A 14,524-nucleotide genomic window follows, 5' to 3' on the forward strand; every position below is an offset into this window, starting at 1 on the left:
ATCATGGATCCATGGCCTGTTATGCAAAACCCTCAATCAAGCATCTATATTTCTACCAATTATGAATGTCTTTCATCAACCCCTCACTATTCAAAAAGTGTGCTCCATAGGTTGATCCTTGATCTAGAGGCATATATGGTAGCGCACCGCACATATATTTGGGAAGGGATTCTCTTCCAAAAATATTATTATACACAACCTGGAGAATTTATCATGTAACCTGCAAGAAAAGAATAAAATTGTGAATCCTCATACATGGAAGGGCGAATATTGGTTGTAATCACTAATCAGAATTTTGTGTATAGCTAACATTTCAGTGCTTCATTCTCAAATAAGAATACACATAACCAAAATATAGGCGCATTTTAATAGTTCCCAAGGGTTAAATCACCTTCTCTAGGATATATGAACAATATGTTACGTAGTATGTTACAATTGCTTTATATATTTTTTTTCCAAAAAGAGATCTTGTATCAAGTGTTCCTCCAAACAAAAAGATGTGTATTACTATTTTTCATCATACATTAGTTATAATGCTTGTTGCAACATTAACCTAATGTTTTCCCTCCTTTCTTAATTTCTCTCGATGTTTTGGAAAAGCTCATAAGTGGTTCGTGGTTCAATAGGGCAAAAGAGACCTATCAGCAGATTCTACTCATTAAGACCCATGGTTTGTGTTAAAAAAAGGGTTGTTGAAATTTTTAAAAACTCAGCTCACACAGTCTATTGTATATAACCATTGGCATGTCTTAATTCCACTGACCATGTAGAGTTTATAGAGATGTTAATATAATCAAATGTTTGTATCTTGCTTTAAACTAATTACGAAACTTAATAATGTAAAGTCATATTATACGAACCACATATTAGAAGTGCAAGGGAACAATATGCTCGATCTCCTTGGTGATACGATACATAAATCTTTTACTCTACATCCTATGATGCATTTGCCTTTGGTGCAAACATCTTTTCTTATCAATTAAACCCTGTCAATACTGATAATCAATCAATGGAGCTTATAATGCCAAATTGACAGTTTAAATTAATATTCTAACACGCAAAGCAAAACCAAGATAGATGTAGAAAACGTATCAGCTATCATAGCAATTGTATGTATATATACCTCGAGCAGAAGAAAATATTTTAGCTAAACCCAAGCACTCCAAATACACTACCGGCTGATTCTTAAATTGAAATCCAAATGAAGAGAGCATTATGTCGATCTATACCTTCCTAAACTTTTATGGGTAGAGCTACATAACTCGGAGGCTTCCAAACAGTGTGTCCATGGAACTATTGGGCACCATAGCCTTCTTTTTGTTCAATGCACAAAGGGCACCATTCTAAGTTCCTTTCCTTTTTGGACCCATTCAACGAACGGGGACCCTTTTTATATAATTTTTTTCATTTTATTATTATGTATAAAAAATCTTGCTACCAAACTATATTGAAACTCATGATGGTAAATTAATTGATCAAAGTTCCTAGTGCCAATAATTTGTTATGGCTATTAAACAAAGTTACAAACATAGAACGTTGAGCAAAATCCATTAAAAGTAAAACTTGCGTTGTTGCTAGTCATTAGTGTGAAAGTGTGAAACAATTTGCTGCGGTGTCTTTCACCCTCTCGCCATGCTAACTCAAGCAAGCTCTCAATCTCTAGAGAAGCTGCAGACTGCAGAAAATAACATAAAACAATCTTCCCAAGCTAGACCATAATAGTAACAAAACCAAGGGGAGAAGGAACGACATTATGAATATAGAATGGGCACTCGGCCGAGGAGTCCCTTGATCATACACACCCAATCGATTGGCATTGTGATTCCTGAAAATAAGTTTGACATACCCGACTTTTCGTGAGATTCGGGGAGATGCAAAACCATCGTGAAGCTTTTTACATAGCAACAAAGTTAAAGAGGTACAATCATGGCCCTCTTCAAAGGGAAGAAATTTGCCAATCCCAAGAACGGAAGTATCTATTGGCATATAATTTAAAACAGGATTAGTTCACATAAAATAATTGGTATGATCTTCTAATTATCGATCAGTTGACATTATGCACAATTGGAAGAGGTGGGATCTTGGCTATTTGTTCCAATGGTTTATTAGCACATAAACTAATAATCTACTTAACTTTTAATATTTGGATTAAGGAAGTATTATTCATTAGTCCAGTGCACACACTTTCTCTCTCTTACGTAATATCTTGTCTCTCTCCTACTTTCTTTACGCTACTCTATCTTTCTCATATTTTGCTCTCCCATTACTCTTCCAATTTGCTACTTATTTTTTTTTCCTAAGCTAGTAAATATGTCAACCAAAATCTAAACTCCAATTGTGAAGAAGACAAACAATATTTACTAACATGTAAAAAATTAATTGATGACATTGTTCTACTTTTAAGGCTGTTTTGTTTCTTTTAGAACAAAGCATATTATTAGTTTATAATTGATGAGAGAAATATCTTTTTTCTATGGTCTTAGCTGATTATCCAATTCGTCTTCGTATGTGGTAACTGGTAAGCAAGTTTGCATCTCAAGTTTTTAGGTTGAGGGTTTCAATTCTCAAATATACAATAATTCACAGAAATACAGGATCGTTACACTTTCTTCTTTTTTATGTGTAGCTTGTCCTAGTCCTTAGTGTTACTTTGGTTTCCATTCTTTTGATTATCAAATGTCAAGTCCTTCCCATCATTCTTTTCCCTTTTCTTAAGGATTTTTTGTCCTACACAAAGAAACCTTTATATTGTGAACTTATATATGTATGGATCCTATATGAGTTGAAGTCCTAAAAGTTCTCCATTTTGATGATACTCAAACAACAAAAGCCACCACAAACATCATCATTAACTTCACCTCAATACTTGTACGAACCACATTCTAATTATATGCATTAATACACTTACACTAACGATGTGAAGTAACTTTTTGAAATGCAAACTATGAAAATGGGACAAATATGTGAAGTAACTTTTTGAAATGCAAACTATGAAAGTATTGGACAAATAAATATAGATGATATGAGAAAGCTGATAATAGATTCAATAACCATAAGATACATATTGGTTATAGATTTTAAAGTTATTTACGTGCATGATTGAATCATTGGTCCTTCTGCCATGTCCAAAGTCGTTGACCTGCATGATCTTGTACAATATGGTTTTGTCTAACTGGAAGAAAGCAACTAACTTTGTGAAGTCTTCAAATATTCATAAACTACTGAACAACAATATAAGAATATAAGATTTATCAATGTAGATCAGTGATTACTACTCTGCATAACAAAATATAATAATGTTATAATGCCTAAATACTGACACTCACTACGCAACATAAATTGATTTGCGTCCCATCTTCTCAAGCAACTTTACAATTGAGATTACTTGGTTACCGGTCTTAATAACTATGACATCCGTCAATTCTTAAATTCCAAATTGCAAAGCCAAACAAAGTCGAAAGCATGGACACAAAATTGTACTGTGAATTACCAAACTCTATGTTGTATTATTAGTAAATAATAGAAAAAAAAATATGCATAGATGGGTAACAAACTATACCACGAAATCAAACATTGGTATATAAACTTTTTTTAGCAAATTTGGGTAAGTGTACCACGTTTTTGCAACGTTGGGTTCTACTTCACTTCCGTCAAATTTTTCACACGTCAAGTTTTTTTTTCTTTTCTCTAATTATGTGTCACTTATTTTCCTATGTGGCTATCTAGTGGCAATTTGACACGTATGAAAAAACTTGACATGTGTGAAAAAACTTGACGGAAGTGAAACAGAACCCAACGTTGCAAAACATGGTACACTTCGTTACCCAAATTTGCTAAAAAAAAAGTTTATATACCAATGTTTGATTTCTTGTATAGTTTGCTACCCATCTATGCATTTTTTTCTAAATAATAGGGCAAAGATTCAAATGAAGGGAAAAACTTAATATATATACAATTGTTAATTCATTATCGCTCTAAAGAGTTGAACATTGTCAAAGATTTGCAGCACATTGATTATAACTATTAGGGCGATCAAAACAGACCCAGTTAGGCATATTATGTTAGACCTGGAGGGAAAAAAAAAAAAAAAAAACATACCAGTTATACACTTAATACCATATTGAATGAACTATTAGCTAGTGAATACGTGATCTTCAACAAAATTTTGAATGAGCTTTGGTTCTCCTGGATCACATTAGATTCAAAAGTCTCAAACATGCAATTTCTATAACACTATGATTCAATGCTAAATACATATCATAAGGAAACATTCTTTTCCTTACGTACACCTATATCAAAAAAGTTAAATCGTTGGTTCGAATCGGAGACATCTTATGCGTGTAAAGCAAGCATGATGACCACTACACTACAACAACTTCATCACATTTAATAAATTTTTGTGGTAATATAGTACATAAATTATATATAAGGTGCAACCTCTAGAGTAAGTTATCCTAGTTCCATAATATAACAATGTTCCAAGTTATACATAGGTATCTAATGATAGTTCTTTTGAAAGTGTGAATCTTAGATAGGAACCATAATTTTTAGCTGCCCTGATTTGTTTTTTCTTGGGTGACCCTAGTGTATATGTATAACTTAGGAAAATGTGCAAATTTATTCTAAATCTTACGTGAAGAAAAACCTTTGAGTGGAGAGTTGTTATGGATTCATTCCCTTTGTGTTAGAGGTAGAGAGGCCAAGCACTAACCTGCAAAGTTGCTGGTGCATTAGTGCTAAAATCCAAATCCATAATGAGCAAGAGCTAGTCCTATTATACACAATGCAACAATGACAATATATAGTTAGACAAACCCAATACATATACCAGTGTCATATCGAGAACAAAAGAGCAAGCAGAGAAAAAACACTTATTTTTTCATTACAAAAATTTGATAACAAATTATATAGATGTTATCTTTTGAGAAAGAAGCTTCTAAGAGTCCTAAGCATCTATAGAATTGTAAACAATTAGGTAGTGTCCAACACAATGAAGTAGATCCCTAAACTAACTAAAAACGTATTTGTTGCCTATGATAGCTTATATGTAAAACCAAGTTGTTTGAGAGGTTATTTTAGGATAGATTCTTCAATGAAGGAAGCATATACTTTCTTTGTATGAAAAATGAACAATATAATTTCTATCTTCAATTTGTTCAATAAGAATTAGGGGTGTTATACATTTACATCTATGAATAAAAAAAGAGGTTTAAAAGGTTGATCCTTATAAACCCTAGTCATCATTTCTTCCGCAAGTTTTATCAAAAGGAAAAACAAATGCTTCGATATAAATTTATCTTTCTATTAGGCTCCCAAACTTGGTCTTAATGTGTCAATGTCTAAATGCATGCTTAACTAACCTTTCAGCTCAAGAACCTTATACTAATGTTCTTTTCTTGTCCATCCTAAAACGTGTCAATGAACTTGAGCTGAGATCTTCGTACTACCTTTCCAAGGGGCAACATTTGAGTTAACTACCCAATACTACATTTTAGTATTTCTTTCTCTCGTGCCTTGTTAATGAATTTGTGTTGTTGCTCACAACTGCCTTACCACATGACAAATAGAACTCAGTTAATGTTGAATATGAATCATAGACTATTTTAAATATTCTTTCCAGTTTAGTAATTATTTAAATTTGTACTAATAATCAAAAAAATTATGTTTTGTAATTCATTGAAAAAATGACAAAGATATGGATATAAACTTTCACCTCATAATGTGTTTGTAGTACTTGTAGGATTCCAAATTCAATGATTTCAAAAATTTGAAGACCACCATCCAACATTTTGACAAATTACTAAAGAGATGGTAAACACTTTTCGTGTATCTTTTGATCAGGTTGTATAAAAGCAACAGTCTTCTCTCTTGAACTAATTACTTGTTATGATCAGCATGATTTCTCTCTTCTCACCATATGCCTCTATTTTCTTAACAAATAAATATTAGAGACTCTAAAAAAATATGGTGAGTTTGTAAATTAGAGAAACCTCCCCCATTTGTTACTTTCTCCTTCATTTTAATCCAAATTATTAACACCTCCCCAAAATTATGCATTTTGGTTTTTCTATAATCTATATTAAACCTCCCCAAATTATGCATTTTGATTTTTTCTATAATCTATATAAATCCTCTTTCTTATTGGTATAGGATATTTGATCTATTGTACCTGCATTTGTATTAGGATATGGCACTTGGTTATTGTTTGGAAAGTGTGAGAAGTGGTGCGTCGATGGCAAAATGAACAAAGACCCATTGTGATTAACTAAATTAAATGGTGCACACAATTTTAGTTTCAAAAGATATGCATACCCTCAATATTCTTAATATTTTTCTCGAAATGGGCTTGCTGTGACTATTGTAGTTTTCCTGATTTCAATTTTTGTGCACTTAAAGCAATAAAAATAAGGGGAGTTAGCAGGATAAACAACAAAGTGACTACTCTAAAAAGTTTAAAGAGAGATCAACTACTATATACCTACAACTACACTAAAAGGTTACTTGAACAATGCTTTCAGACTCAAAATCTTATCAAGAATGTAGCACCTAATTGTTTCACACAATCATTATCTTTTCTATTTGGCATCTACATTTGGCATCGAAGGTAAGCCTGAGGGCATTATAACTTGTAAGTTCAAGCATGTAAAAATATATCCTTTGGTTTCCTAAATTCTACCGCTAAACAAAATTCCGGATTTTCTACTAATATCTCGGAATTACCTAACATTTTTTCATTGAGTATTGCACCACTTGACATCTTGTCCATGCTCTACTTGATAGTAGAATATTTTTTTTTTACATGAACAAAAATACTATCTATGGTCACCAAACCCAGTTGAAAGAGTTGGAAGTCTTCGAAATAGTTTCACCGCTTGTCGAGCATCCCTTCGAAGAAAGTAACAACTTCCATTCTACTTTGCAGCTACATTGGATCGTTAGTCTCATTTTTCCAATGAATTAAGTTGTGAGTAGAGACATTTTCATGCAACTTGTAGTAGCTCTAACAGTAATATATCTTTAAGTTCCCTATCCACTTGAATAGAAGAGCTTTGCTTTGTGCGCTAGCACCTACAAAATTTGTGGGCATGCCTGTTTCTAAAGAGATTAGTAACTTCGATAGAGTGCAAATGGGGTTTGAACCCCAGGACCTCGTATCATCACCTAAAAGGTTTTACCAACTAATCTAGCTGACACTTACAACTGAAATGGGATACCATAAGTGAAAAGAACAATTGTAAAAACAAAGAGGAAATAAAAGACAATAATAAAAAGTAAACACCCTTTATTAGATTTTACCAAGTGATACCATCAAACTTGAAAACTGGTTTGAAAGGGTCACCATGGTTTGAAAAAAATTTTAAAAAAATTAGGGGAAAAAAACAAAAGCTTACATCCTTAGAAAAAAATTTAGTACTGTGTGTGTTGTGTCCATGCCATTACTATTACTCCAATGTTTCCAACGTGCATTTCTAATTAATCAATGTCCTTACCATGCATACTATGATAACTTAAGTTGTCAAGGCACCTACACTAACTTACAATCCCTTGCAACTTATGTTGTTAAGGTACCTTCTAATAAATGAAAAACCAAACCAAGGCAACTTTCACAATAAGCATATTATCCAAAATAAGAACAAAATCTGTACAAAGCAAAAATCCATCCATCTACTAATAAATAAGGTATCCATTTACGTTGTTGTAAATCAATGCCACGATGAAGAAGCAATACCCGCTACATGTGGTTTAAGGTTCATGCCAAACGTGGCAAGCTGCCGCCAATCAAATATCTCCTTGAGTCCCTTTACTACCACCACCCTGCGACATTAACAATTGAAATGATACTCCTAGGTCAGAGAATTGAACTTAATATAATAGGATCAAATTAAAATCTATCCACGTTAATGATAATCAATGGGAAGGAAAAATGTCGCTACCCCAATTAACAAAATCTCAAACCTCTACAGCAAGTTTAAACTCCAAAACCCAAATACGAGTATTACCTTAATGCTAATTAGCAAAGCGTCTCTCCTAGCTTAATGTCATTGGTTCCGCAATAAATATTGGGATGGGAGGATAAAAAATGTTCATGGAGGTCTTGGGAAATGGCGGTATGAGGGACAAAGTTTGGGTTTCCCAATTCCATTTTTCAAGGTGCATTATTTAAATAGTAGACTGAAAAGACTCATAAGAAGTGTTTAAGATGTTCTACTTTTTTTAATGGGAGTTATAAGAGATCCGAAATGGTTTTGGTGTGTTTCACTTCTTTAAAGTTCAAAGTGGGGAATAGAAGGTTTAGAAGATGAAGGCCTAACTTTTCGGGTTACAATTATGAAAATTCATGAATGTATTATGAGATTTTATTATTGACTTAATTGTGATCCCAATCCTTTGAATGTTATTGGAGAAAACAAAAAGTAATATCACTTTGAACGTACTCGGTCAAATTAATTTGTTCATGAAATATGACTACTCTTAGTTTATTACTATCGGTCCAATGAAATGATTTTCAAACTTAAATAGACATCAATGCCGCCAAAGATGGTTGCCACAAGACAAAGCTTCCTATAAACAAAGAACCTTCCATTAGTACAATAATAGAATTACAAAGATGAAATGAAGTTCACTATGAAAGTTTCCCAAAATTTGATAGCACTCAGCGTACATACACAAACAAAATGATAAACAAAAAGTAGAGATCTAATACAAATTTTTTTACACCACCATCATATCCTAATCACCAAGATTGCAATAACAGGCGATGAAGATGTTTAAGAGGTCCAATATAATTGTGTGCAGAGGCACCAAATTATTTGAACTTAAGGACATCGGTTGAAATGTTGTAGCTATGAACACGCTTTCTCTTAATTACTTTCTAAAGTGCAACTCCTAGACATTTAGCCATTGGATCTTCCTTTATTGAGAACAATAACTTGAATTTATAAGTTGGTAGCATGCTTAGTTATGCGCAACAAAAATTGCTTCAATCCACGAATTTTAGACACAACAGATGTTCAATCTTTGTTTGTAGGTCTTTCACCCAGGCTTAATGAACCATGGCAAGTATGAAGAACCGATCACACAACCGAATCTGATTCTACCCATAGCCTATCGAAGCCTTTATCCCCGTGAGCAACTTCAACACTCTATTACCAACAACAAAGAGAATTGGGAATCACACCAGAGAACTTGTAGAATAACACATGATGAACTATGTCTGTATACCAAAGCCAGCTAACCCAAGTTTACTTTAAGGTAGGCTATCAATATTAACACATCTTTAATTTGATTGTTCAATCACTTTTATGCCAATCCTTTTCTGGGCACTACTATTTTTTTCTCTGAAAAATAGCCATCATATTAGTAGGATAGAAATAGGCAACATATTCAAATTTTATTTTCTTTGCAACCAATCCTAAATTCAAGTCCTTCATACCCTCTAATGGTATCATGTATGTCGAGAGTTAGCTCAATAAGAATTCTTTATGTACAATGGACAAAGGCTTGGTTTAATTATCAAGGCAGCCTCACTATGTAAGCTTTCAATTTGAAAGGAGCATTGAATTACATTGTTAAGGTATCATGAAGTATTTCTTGCGATTATCAAAACAATATATGAAGGTCTTTCATTGTCACCAAACCTATATCATGAGGGCAAACTAAAGTGACCAATAACTTAAAAAAAGACTACAAACCATTTGTTGGAGTGGACGCTTTCTACTAATTAACTCCCTATATCTGGCTCCCCACTCTCATTAAATAACACTCAACACATGAATCTGTGAAGGGATAATAAAACTGAAAATGCACCTAATTGAAAGAAGGGTCCCCGTGACATATCTTTTCCCAAGAACCACAAAATTAACAATACATGTTCCAAGAAGCATAAGAAATTTGCAAAGCCCTCAAAATTCAAGTAAAAGAATAATGTCCCAATCAACTCATAGGAAAGAAATTAAAAATTAAAATGGAAACAACCGGCAATGATTCAATTCACCTTTGTCCCCACTCAAAATTCTTGCTAATTCACAAATATGTGATGCAAACAATGAGTATCATTTTCGATGGAAGAATATAATTAGATAATCTATATTAGATGATTTCAAAAAGGAAAAGATCGAGTTTGGGATTCAGTACCTTTTTCAAGGATAGTTTCATAAATACTTTTTTCAAGGGATGGGGATTAGCTTCTCCCCATCGGGGAATAATAATAATTAATTGACAAAGAATAATCCCTATAAAGTCAAGAATCAATGTTAAGTTAAGAAAACAAACAGAATTTTAGGGCTACAAAAAAGAGAAGATAAATTTTCCGAAAGACAATTGATATTACTAAGTCATTGCACACTCTTAGATACTTACCACCAAGAACTTTATGTATTAAGACTGAAAGGTCAAAGAGAACACGGAGACTCACTTTTAAGAACTTAATCGCAAAACAATGATGAATCCAACTATAATAATGAAATTAAAAAGAAATTAAAACTTTGCTGTGTGTGTGGAATGCAAATGAAATAAAATGGAACAACTGCAAAGTACAATTATTGATTGTAATATAATCTTACAATAACTCGAATAACTTCTATGGACATTGGTTTGAATCAACTTTAGAATTTGCATAACGTAAAAGCCCAAAACACAATTTCAAGCTTAATTGGCAACCCTGAAAACCAAAGTAAAAACTGACTTTTTAATCTTTGAGGAAGAGAATTTGCATGTGTAGTGTATTATTAGCACTAAGTACAGGAAAGAGAGTTCAGTACTTGGGTCTCTGACCTTAAGATAGGAGCAACTTGACCAACCACGATGTTTGATACCCTCCACCTCCTGTCACGCACATACTCTTTCCCTCTCCATCATTATCTATTAATGGCACCAATCATTCAACTCACCTTTATGTTACGTAGGGATATTCTCCAAAGCTTCTAATCTAGGTTCTTATAGTCATCAAGATTGTTTCCTTGTAAGTAAATTACAAAACTCAAAATCTCATTGAAAATTTAGAAAGAATGATTTGCAAGAAAAAAACAATACCAGCAACAATATCCTTGTCCTGCAATAAGGATCCAAGTGTTTTTTTTTTATCATAATTGTGATAAAAGGGTGTATATTTTCATAACGATTAAAAAGAAAACATAACACATATGCATGGTCTATTACATTGTCTAGCTAGTGAATTTGCCACTGACTTTCCTTCATCATAAGGCATGATATGCATTGTCTATTACATTGTCTATGTACCAAGTTCTATTTATTTTTTAACCATTTAAGAAAACAAAATGCATTCGATCAGCGGGTAAAAGAAAATTGACTCTCAAAATGAAATCTTATCAAAACTCACCAATGACCTAATTGAGACGCAATCAGGTATGTACGTGAGTTAATCTATGAACCCTTTTCAACTTTACAAACAAATCATGATGAACAAAGATGAGTCCAAGTAAGGAACAAACATTAGCACTTCACGTCCATGACACACTCATTTTGCTAGTATAGATACACATGTTAACAAATTATAGTGGCTGAACATGAACTAACCCTCTTGTCTATATATTTGTGTAAATGGACTCTAGTCGTTTTTATTTTCAGTTCTATCCACTTTATGTACTTGCGTAAAAGGGATTGAAGTAAGACAGAAATGCCAATATGAAAATAATAATTAATTTGACATTACAACATATCTATCTCTTTAGCTGCACTGATACATACCATGCATAGTTCCAACTTAGAGAACTCAGCTATGATGAAATCACTATTGCTTAATGATTAGCACTCACACCACAAATGAAAGCTATAAAGTTTAAGTATCTATGGTGCAACCACATTATTATGATTATAGTAACTATAACATAAAAATTGTACCAGATTAGAGTGAAGTGCATAGGAGCACTGCTTGCAAACCTATATACAAACAACTACCATAGCAAGAGTTGCAAACCTGCATATATTAATAGTTGTTTCATATAAAAATTACAAATGAGTAAATGTTGTAAAAAAGAAGATGAGAAACCAAACCGATAGTGAGACAAAAGAAAAATTGCCCTTACACTGTGATGACCGTGTGATGTCGTTGCTTTTGTCTCGTATGTCTCGATTGATTTTGCTATTACTTTGAATCCCTGATTTATTTGACAGATCAATAGGAGTTTTTTATAAATTAAACTCGGAGGATCAATTAGAAAACAGACCATTTAATTTGAATCTAACTTATACTAAACCCATCCTAAGAACGGAAATCCCAATTATGCTAAATCATTTTTTTATGTAACGTTTTTTTTTAACTGGTTCAAATTTTGTTGACAACATCTTGTATAGATGAAAAAATACTTGAAAATAGTCCGTCATGAACAAATTAAGAAAATATGTATAATCAACGCTAAACAAATTAGTGAAAGTATGGACAAAATGAAAGTAGTACCATATTAGGTGTATGTATTGAGTTAAACAACATATATGTTCATGCAACCTCACTACTCTGACCTCAATTCCTATTTTATTGACTACCTTAAACATTGCAGCACCTCCAAGAGAGCTGGAATAAAAATGCAAAGGTGGAAGATATATATTGTTTAATTTCAAGTATAGTCAATCTTCATAAGTCATAATTAAAAGCATAGGTCTTTAGGCCTTTTTGCAAATTGCTCCTCTATTTACCAATATGTTTTAGCTGCTGGAAAATGAATGTTACATCCTACTTCTTCACATCCATTAATGAAATCCCAAGCCTAAGAGTAAGAACTGCCTCATAATATATTAAATCGATTAGTGTGGTAAACTTTTACTTCATGCAACTACCGCATTTGGAACTCCATCGTCATATAACAAATATCGTGAAACCTCAAAAAAGTTTCTATTCATTAATTACTACGTTTTAAATTTGATAACAGATACAACATTATTTTCTAATTGACAATTTTATCCCAAATCCTGTTATCAATTATGTTTTGCTTCAATATAATCAATGCAACTAATTAATAGAACCGGCCTATGAAACAAATGCAAAACAAAAGTGGAAATGAGTGTATTCATTTACCACTCAAACAACCTTGAGTTATCCAAAGCGAACAATTTAATCAGTAAATCCAATATGATATTGTTTAAAGTTCTTTATCCGAGAGCATTCGCTTTTTTGATACATTAGACAATATATGGGATTTAATTTAATGTAAGCTACCTTATCGTTAACACTAAGCTATATTAACGTTAAAAGAAGAGAATGATGTGGATGATACCTTTAGTTGTACATTGAAGCAACGCAAATTCCCATTGCAATTCCTAAAAACTCAATATCATAAAGAAGATCCAAAATGTCAAAAAACACACAACTTGGCTCTAAAAATTGCAAAGAAATCCCCAAATCACTCTTAGAGAACTCAAAACCCCGTGAAAATATTTCGGGAGAACCATAAAAAATCAAATAAATAAATATATTAAAAGAAGAGAAGATAAGAAATGGCCCAAGGTTGCTGAACGAACCTTTGAACTAAATGTGAGACTTCAAAAAATAAGAATTGCTGATGAAGAGGATGGGGGAGTCAACAAAAAGAAGAAACATGATCTTAGGTAATTTATCTCAACCCCACCAAACCAAAGGCGCATTCCAACTTCATTTTGCATCAAAACATAAATTAAGGCAAAATCAACAATCAACATACAAATTCGTAACATTGCTCATACCTACAAAGATGATCTTAAGTAAATGCGTGTCTTTCGCTACCAACGTCTTTGACTTCCATTGCATTGCAATGACAACCATCTGTTGCTATCTACTGAATGAAAAATGAAAACCAATCTCTTGAACATTTATTTGCAAATGGCTAAACTTGGTTTTATATATTTTTCTCGTTATAAAATGGTTTGGATATATAGCACGGTTGAGGTACCAATATTACATCTTGATCACTAAAAAGTTCCAACTAATCTTAACCAATATAAGGTAAACCACAAAAACGTCGATAAAGTACCTCAACCGTTGTTTCAATCAATTGGATCCCAAACGCCCTGTTGTTGAGCCGAGAGAAGTTGTTACACGGTGATGTCAAATAATCAATCAAGTCCATGTCGCATATGTGAAGCACCTATTCCTCACAAATCATCGGGTAAAAAAAATGCAGAAGTTTAAAAAATAACAACTTAATAGAATAAAGACCAAATCCAAACTCAATATATGTTTTGTAGCATCGATGGACAACTAATTAGTACTCAAACAGACAATAGTATGATCAAAATCTTTTGGCCAAGATACTAACCACACGATTATCTATGGGTTTTGCTTTTATGGTATAACTACACAAAATTTAAAACTCGGAAAGCAACTATTAACCGTCAAACTAATTTATTAGTAGAACTAATTAGATTTTAGAACTTCAAATTTTCAAACACAAAGTCAAATAAAGAATCAAACATGTAGCAAATCAATTGGGTGCAACAAAATAATTCGGAACTCTAAAGTTAAGTGAAGGAATACAAAACCAAGAAATTCTAATAAAAAAATATATACCCAATTGAGATTGAGGTTTTAAATACC

This window comes from Coptis chinensis, chromosome 2, assembly GCF_015680905.1.
Source record: "Coptis chinensis isolate HL-2020 chromosome 2, ASM1568090v1, whole genome shotgun sequence".
Taxonomy (NCBI): Eukaryota; Viridiplantae; Streptophyta; class Magnoliopsida; order Ranunculales; family Ranunculaceae; genus Coptis; species Coptis chinensis.